Source organism: Micromys minutus (assembly GCF_963924665.1).
Source record: "Micromys minutus genome assembly, chromosome: 26".
NCBI lineage: Eukaryota > Metazoa > Chordata > Mammalia > Rodentia > Muridae > Micromys > Micromys minutus.
In genome coordinates, this window is record NC_137961.1 from 17438833 (window position 1) to 17447344 (window position 8512).

Sequence of the window (8512 nt, forward strand, 5' to 3'; positions counted from 1 at the left end):
GGAACTCAAGGTTTGCAGATATAGCTCTGGTTTCAATTACTCTTTGTGTTGTTAGAGAAAACAATTTGGACTATGCTATTTAGTAGTCAGAGTAGATACTACCCTGCCTTGCTTAACGATAGTATCTACTTTAGTTACTTTCATATTGACTTGAATAGACGTTATGATCAGGGGAATTTATGGAAGAAAGCATTTAATTTGGGGGCTCACAGTTCTAAATGTTAGAGTCAATGACAATTATGGTGCATAGCATGTCAAGAAGTGAGCAGACTTGGCTCTACAGTAGTAATTGGGAGCATACTTCCTGATCTTCAAGGGTAAGACAGAGAGCTAAGTGGGAATGGAGTGGCCTTTTAAAACTACAGAGACTATACCCAGTAACATGCTACCCCCAGCAAAGCCACATTTTCCAATCCTTCCCAAACAGTTCCACCAACTAGAAACTAAGTATTCAAATAAAAAAAAAAAACCTCTGGCGGCCTCAATCAAACCACAATATCCTTGAATATTGCAATATGCAATCCTGCTTCTCAGAATTCTCTGTGACTCGTTAAGCATTTATATACAGTGGTCCAAATTATTTGCCTCATTGATTTTATAAGATAATTGTATAAGTTTGTTAATTTTACATTTGAAACTGTGTGCCTTCTTCCTTCAGCACTACAGTAAAACCAAGATAAATATTTTTGTTCTTGATTTTATATTACTAGAACCGTTAGCACTAAAAGTATATATTTGAATTATTTTATTCAAATGTGTGCTTTGACTGCATGTATGCCTGTGGATGCTTAATGCTGGTGCTTGAGAAAGCCAGGAAAGGGTTTGAAATTCGGGAACTAGAGTTACAGGTGATTGTGAGCTTCTGTCGGATGCTAGGATTTTAATCCCAGTCATTGGAAGAGCAATGTTCCTAACCATTGAGCAACTTCTGTAGTCTCTTTTACAAACTTGTCTAAAATAACAATTTATATGAAATGTAAATTTGTTTAAAAGAGAGGGTAATTTGTTAAATTTAAATTTTTCACCTTTTTTAAATTTCAGAATTTTTTCTTAGGTATATATACACCTTTAAAAGCATATTTTTATGTATGTTTGAGGAAGGTATATGAGCACAGGTGTCTCCACACATGCCCTCTTCCAACAGCACATCTGATGAGTAGAGACATCTATCAAGTGTTTCTTTCTGCCATTCTTCACCTTATTTTTGTGACAGTGTTTTGTTTGTTTGTTTGTTTGTTTGTTTTTTCTGGATCTGTAGCTTGCAATTTTATTTAGGATGACTGGCTAGCAATCTCCTGGGATCTGTCTCCCATGCCTTGGGCTCCAGGCTTGTGTGGCCATGCCTGGCTTCTAAGGTTGTGCTGGAAATTAGAATTTAGGACTGCCTGGTTTATAAGCACTGCACCATACTGAATACTTTCCCCAGCCCAATTAATGTTTTTTATTCAATGACTGTTAATTAATGTGAATAACATAGACAGTATTTACGCAATGTATCTCCTTTGGAAATATAGCATAAGAAGTAAATTAAGGCTCAGTTTTGGCTTCTCTAGTAAAACTTTACTGAATTATAATGATTACTTTTAGGTTTTAGAAAATGTTCACTTATTAGATACCATCTCTTTCTTACATGGCACTTCAGATTTGTAGTGCCTACCCCAACTATGTTTGGGCAGAGTTTAGAATTATAAAAATTATTTCATGAGTCCCAGCTGATGTCACATCAGCCTTCCTGAATGAGGAATGTTATTAACAGCACACACAAGGCACCTTCCTGTCTATTCTGGGCAGTATAAATTTAATGTGTTGTTTTCAAGTATGTCACGTGTCCAGATGTCACAACAATCTGTGCTTTAAAAGGCACCAAGAGAAAAGCGAGAAAAATGTTTATGTGCATCTCTTGGTGGGTGCTGAAAGATTTGGGATAGAGTTATACCTGAAACAACCAATTCTGTTAGGTTTGAGGAAAACCTAGTTCATTGCGTTTTTGCAACAATTTTATCCATTTTAACAGATGGCTTTGCCACACTCCCACCACGACCACCTATCCCTTATGTCATTCCCATGTATTACTTATTTCTGTTAGTGGGGTTGCCATCTGTCTAGCACAATATATTGCAAACTATGGCCCACGGCCATTTACGTTTGAAAACTCTGGCATGGAGTAGGTGTTTATTGGATATACTTAGCGCTCTCCCCAGCCTTACTGAGTATCTTTATGGAGAGGATGAGACCTTAGAATCTGTATTTTAGGGAACTATGCTTGACGTTGAGAATTGTTGGTAATATCATCTTTTCTGCCTTGTGGATTCATCCAGGATGCTTCTCAGTTCTAAACAGCCAGCTCACGGGCATCACTTTCTCAGTATATGTGTCTGTCCTGTTTGCTTGGTGAACTACCTTTGAAATTTCCTCAATTGTGCATTACCTCTTAAGTTTATTATCTTGAAACTTCCCAGTCCTTGGAATGGTAGTAAAAATGTGTCAAATTTGGTTTCCTCACTACCCAAGCCCCTGGAAATGTTCCTATTGTGTTCAGAACGCCTATCAAAATTAAAAGCCTCAGTGATCGAGTCATGGTGCTCAAGCAGGGCTGTCATCCACCAGGCATTCTGAAAGATGTCACAATCTGATGTAAAGCATCATACTTTTATGCAACAGCTTTGCCAATGATCACATGTAGAAAAATTCCTGAGAGCTTGCTCTAGAAGAAGGTCAGTAGGCTTGATGCTGACAGCTATTACTTGGGAAGCTAACAGCAGAACAGCAATGACTCTTTGAGTCTTAGTTGCTGAGATTCTGATCTAGCAGGGCTGGGGAAGGGCCTGGGAACTTGCCCCTCAGTAGATAATAAGCAACTGAGGGCAGATATTTTGACAATTATGACCTAGAGACTCTAGTCCTGCTTGGTGAGCAGTGTCCCTGCCCCTTGAGACTGAAGACTTTCCTCTGTGGGGCTGACTTCTATGTAACTGACCGACCTTTCAAAGAAGTATGATTTCCCCATTCCGCCTAGCCCCAGATAACTCATGTAAGGTAACGGAATTCTGTGTACTCTTGAGATAAAGCTACTTCAGGACACCTTCCATTTTGTTTCTTACTCCCTTTCTGGAAAGAGCCATTCAATTCTATGTCCTCCTGTGGACACTCGTGTCCCATAAATACCCCTGATATTTCATTGGCTCCCTGTGTACTTTTATATTCTTGAAATCCTTCAATCCTTAAGCAAGTCTTTCTTTTTTAAAACCAGATTCTTGGAAGAGACACTATTTTCACAAAGTCTTTTTGTTCATTTGTTTGTGTACGGTTTTGTTTTTAGGAACCTAGCTGGACCTCCTAGCTGACCTTGGATTCCTGATATTCCTCTCTCTCTCTCTCTCTCTCTCTCTCTCTCTCTCTCTCTCTCTCTCTCTCTCTCTCTCTCTCTCTCTTTCTCTCTCTCTCTCTCATATGTTCTGGAATTAAGGGACATTCTACCACTCAGCTCACCTATGAGTTAATACATGGGCAATCGTCTTTTTTCCATATTTCTGCTACTTTGTGACTTAGTGTTAAATATTGAGTAAAACAAGTAGGAAAAGTCAGCCAAAGCCCCCAACACATTTGTTTATCACACAGGACTGCCATGGCTTCAAACATTCCTTTATTCTCTGTGGACATCTCCATCCTTCTTCAGTCTAACTTCAGAATCTCTGTGTCCCAGTTTGCAAGTGGCTCTTTGTGTCAAAGTTAGCATGTACCTTGCTGTGTCCACGCTTGCATGTGGCTATATGCAGGCCCCCTTTTCTATCTACATTTACAATGGAAATTTGATCTTTTCTCTTAGTTACTCTTTTTATTTGCCACATTGTGGTTTTCCACTTTGACAACCTTGACCAAAGTAGGCTCCATGTCAGTAACTGTTCACTCCATAGTTTTCATTATGATTCCCAGTTCTTCCTTAATAGGGATACTTCATTCAAATACTTGTGGACTTTTAACTCCAGAGTTTGAGTATTTCACTTCACCAGCACTTTAGAGTCTAAAGATTGATCTATTAAAAATTCTGATTAACTCTGTGCTTCGACAGCTGCACTTCCTTCCTAGCTTTAGGCCACAGAGTGGTGTACTTGCCCTTAGTACTTACACTACCCTTAGACCTCTGCTTGTCTTGCCCTCTTTCGGTTTTTTACCATCCTAGAATATATAATGTCTACTCTGTCATACGGTCTTTCTTTCTGTCAACATTAAGTGACTGAGAAAGCCAAAAGTAATGTATTATCTGTCATAATGCATCCTTGTGAGTCATGCTCACCAAATCCATGTCTTCATATGTACTTGTGCGTGAGTCGGTCTTCTCAAAGCTCTACAGTTCGTCAAAGTAGCAATTCCAGTTTCTGACTTTCCAATCTTCTGACTTCTGACTTTTCACCTTCCATTTTCCAGCATATAACATCATATTTCACAGTAGAAAATGTGTTACCAAACCCTCCATGCTATCTCCCACCAAAGCTCACTTCTGCATGTTCTTGTCATTCCTCTATGTATGGAGAATGATGTCTAGAAACCTGGATTGTAGTTGGTGCCATTTAAGAAAGGTCTGACTTCTTCAGTGGAGATGTCCCTGATATGTATTACTTAAAATGAGTTATACAGCTAAGGACATATCGAGAATATATCTAAAACAAATCAGAGAGCTTGAGTAAATTCGTGAAACTGCGAATAAGCTTGTTACCACGATGGGACTCAAAGCTAATGTGAACCAGGCTTGCTCTTACATTTCTGTAATCCCAGCTTGTGTAGGTAGAAATAAAAGGATTGAAAATTCAAGGCCAGCTATGGCTATGTGAATCAAATGTTTTTCAGTCATTTTGTTTATTCAAGTAATATAGAGTTTGATAGCGCAGTGGAAAGCAAATAGAAAACAAATAACCCAAAAAGCCTTGTCATCACTCAGAAGATGGCATGGTCAGTGTTTTGAATATTCTGAAAATGGTGAATGTGTCATACGACCAGGAAGAAATACCAGCCATGACCATCATTTTATCCTGTATGATTCTCTATTTTTTATGTATATCTTTTCTGCTTAAATATAACTTGATGTCTAATGAAGAATTTTCATAGGTTAGTGTCTTTCTGTGAGGAATAATGCTAAGGTATTAATATTTTTCTGTGTTCAAGAGTTAAATCTTTCAGTAACCTATGTTTTAAAATGGATTTGAATGTAACTATCTAGATTTAAACTTTTTCTGGAATTAGAGATATACACAACAAGTTTTAGCTTTCCTCCTTTTACACTTTGTCATTTTGGGATTTACAAAAATGTTTGGATACCATGAACATGACTAAATTTTATGCAGACCTTCCCTAAATGATACCATTAATGATCCAGACATATAGTCTTAGGGTTTCATTGCTGCGAAGAGACAACATGACACCAAGGTTAACTCTTATAAAGGAAAACGTTTAATACATTTAATTGGGACTGGCTTATAGTTTCAAAGGTTCAGTCCATTATCATCATGGTGGGAAGCATGGAATCATGTAAGCAAACATGGTTCTGGAAGACCCAAGAATTCTACATCTAGAGCCAAAGGCAGCCAGAAGGAAACTGTCTTCTCCAGGCAACCAGGAGGAGGGTTTCATTCCACGATGGGTGGAGTTTGATCATTTGAACTCTAAAAGCCCACCTTCACTGAGACATAGCTCCTCTAAGAAGGCCACACCTCCTTCAATAAATCCATATGTCTTAATAGTGACACTTCCAATAGACCAAGTATAATCATACACACACACACAAACACACACACTCTCTCTCTCTCAGTCTCTCTCTCTCTCATCTCTATCTATCTATCTATCTATCTATCTATCTATCTATCTATCTATTTATCTAGATATATATTATATTAGCAAAACAAACCAAATGTAGTTTCAATGTGATTGAGAATATGATTCATTTTCTTTTAAAGATTTCTTTTCTGTGTGAAGGTGAAAGGCAGATGTGCATGTTAATGTACGATGCAGGTCAAAGGCATTAGGTGTCTCTGCAGCTAGAGTTACAGACAGCTGTGAACTGTCCTACATTGATGCTGGAAAGAAACTGGGTTCATCTGCCATAGAATATGATTACTTACTGAGCCATATCTCTAGCCCAACTAAATGACCCAAAATATGTTTCAACCTTCATCTGAAACAAATTTCTGTTTAATTCAAGTTAAGAAAGCTTATATAAACCATAGTAACATATTCTGTCTTAAAACTTCTAGACTGTAAAGTTTTAATTAACAAATTTAATTATGAATTATTTTAATATTTGGTCTATATTAAAAAAAACCATTGGTCTTCATTCTCCCTTAAATATGTCCTCAAGTTTCAAGAAGGATAAAAAGTTCTCTGATGACTTAATCTAAAAATCATTCCTACAGCAAAATTCATAAATAATAAATAACAGCTTATTAATCCATATTTTAGTTGAACTGGGGCTCAGAGCAAGTTACCTCCTCAGGGAATGCAGTGCTCTTTATAAGAGAAGGTGGTGAGACACGGTCTCTAATGAATTAAATTGTGAATACAATCTTGGTATTGTACATGCTAATGTAAATCTGTTATTCCCTTTCCGCATCTATCACAACACGTTTTAAATCATGGCTGATCTCCTATGCAAATAGCTGTCTTATTAGAAATTGTGGTGGTACGTTACAGTGTCTCCTTGGATTTCCTGGGAGTTTGCTATTATGCCATAAAGCAATAGAAATTAATGTTGATTACTGCAAGGCTCTGAAGAGCAAACCATAGTTGTGTAAGTTCTGATGACTGAAACACTGACAGTCTGTGCTATACAGAGGAACGGGCATGTCTTTAGGTCATTTTAAATAGAACTGAGGCATTTATGAGTAAAGCCAAATACATTAAACCATTTTATGCTTGTTTTGCCTAAAAAAATTTACTCACGTTAATAGCTTTTACTAACTCATCATTTGGTTAAATGTTGTGTTTTGTCTTTAAAGAATAGAATATATTTATTTCACGCAAAATAATAAAGGTGCAGTTTTATAATCTGATCAATTATTATTATCAATCATGAAAGTAATTATAACAGTAATTATAAACTAGTTTTGTCTTTTGTATGGAACTTTAAAAACCTAAGATTTTTTAAAATTTTATATACAATAATTATATACAGTATTTATAGTCTGTTTATATGTATATAATCTTTCTGTTTATAGCTTATAGACATTTATGACAACTTAGCTTTGTTATCCTTTTTGGAAATTAATAAAAGCACATTTGGAAAATACTAAAGTTCAGTGTAAGATGCTGTTTTTGTATGATTATGAGTAATTAGTCAATACAGTACTGATCTCTTAAGTGTTCCTTTTGTTAATTGACTAGAAGACAAGACAGTGTAAGGACCAGAAACAAAAGGGTTGTGTATGAAAAGCCATTTCTTGCTCAGACTTAGCAATTTCCTGTGTTTTGTGTGTTTATCTTAAGCATATTCCACAAAGGAACAAAGCTATATTGAACAAAAAATATTTTCTTGTGTCTTATTCATGAAAACTAACTTCTTTCCTGAAATGGATGTCTTCAAGCTCCACACAACTAAGATTAAAATAATGACTCCACTTTGTTATTAATAAATGCAAACACGATGCAAAATAGAACTGCTATATGAATACATTATATTTATTGACATTATTTATGGCTTGTCTTGACAGAACTATTTTTAATGTTTTGATTTATAGCAAGTAAGAATACATAGGCTTTGGTAATATCTTATTTTCATTTAGAAAACTTTAAGTATGTGTCATCTTAGATGTAATAACTGTGCTTTATTACTGATAAAAATGGAATTTATTTGACTTTTTCTTATCAGTAGATATTTTATATTTTTAGGTACTGTTAAACAATCAATCTGAAGATTATTATTATAAGAAAAAAGCTTTTAGATGAGCTTCTGATTTTCTTAGACATGGGTGAAGTGATATCTTTTTGCTGTGTTGAATGATATCATTATTGGATAGTTCTGTGAAGTTACATAAAAAATGTAGTTGAACTCGAACAGACTCCGCACATACTTGGTATCTGAGAACCCTGATAAAAACCATTAAGAAAATTCCGTTTATTTGGAGCCCAAAAGAGTTCCCCTTTTATTAACTCAGACACAAGAACAAAGTCCTCGAGGTTTCTGGACTACCATAGTTAGAGCCTAACTAACCCTACCCTTCCTAGTATCACCCATGGGAAGGTTTTGTTTCTAACAAATCAGGATCATCTCAGAAGAACTGCTATGTGTTCCTCTGTGACTGCCTCCTCTGGCTGTTTCCTCCTTCAGTGTGAAGGGGACATCACAGGGTACAGTTGCCTCCCATGGCGCTACATCAGCACCTTCAGAGCACAAGGAAGGCGGCCTGTGCTCACTCACACAATCCTGTGCTTAACATTGCGCCTTTCTCAGGAAATAGTTTTCTCAGTTTTTGTTAATCTCTGCAACCACTTACAGGGAGTTCCATGTGCTTTTAATTTTGTCACA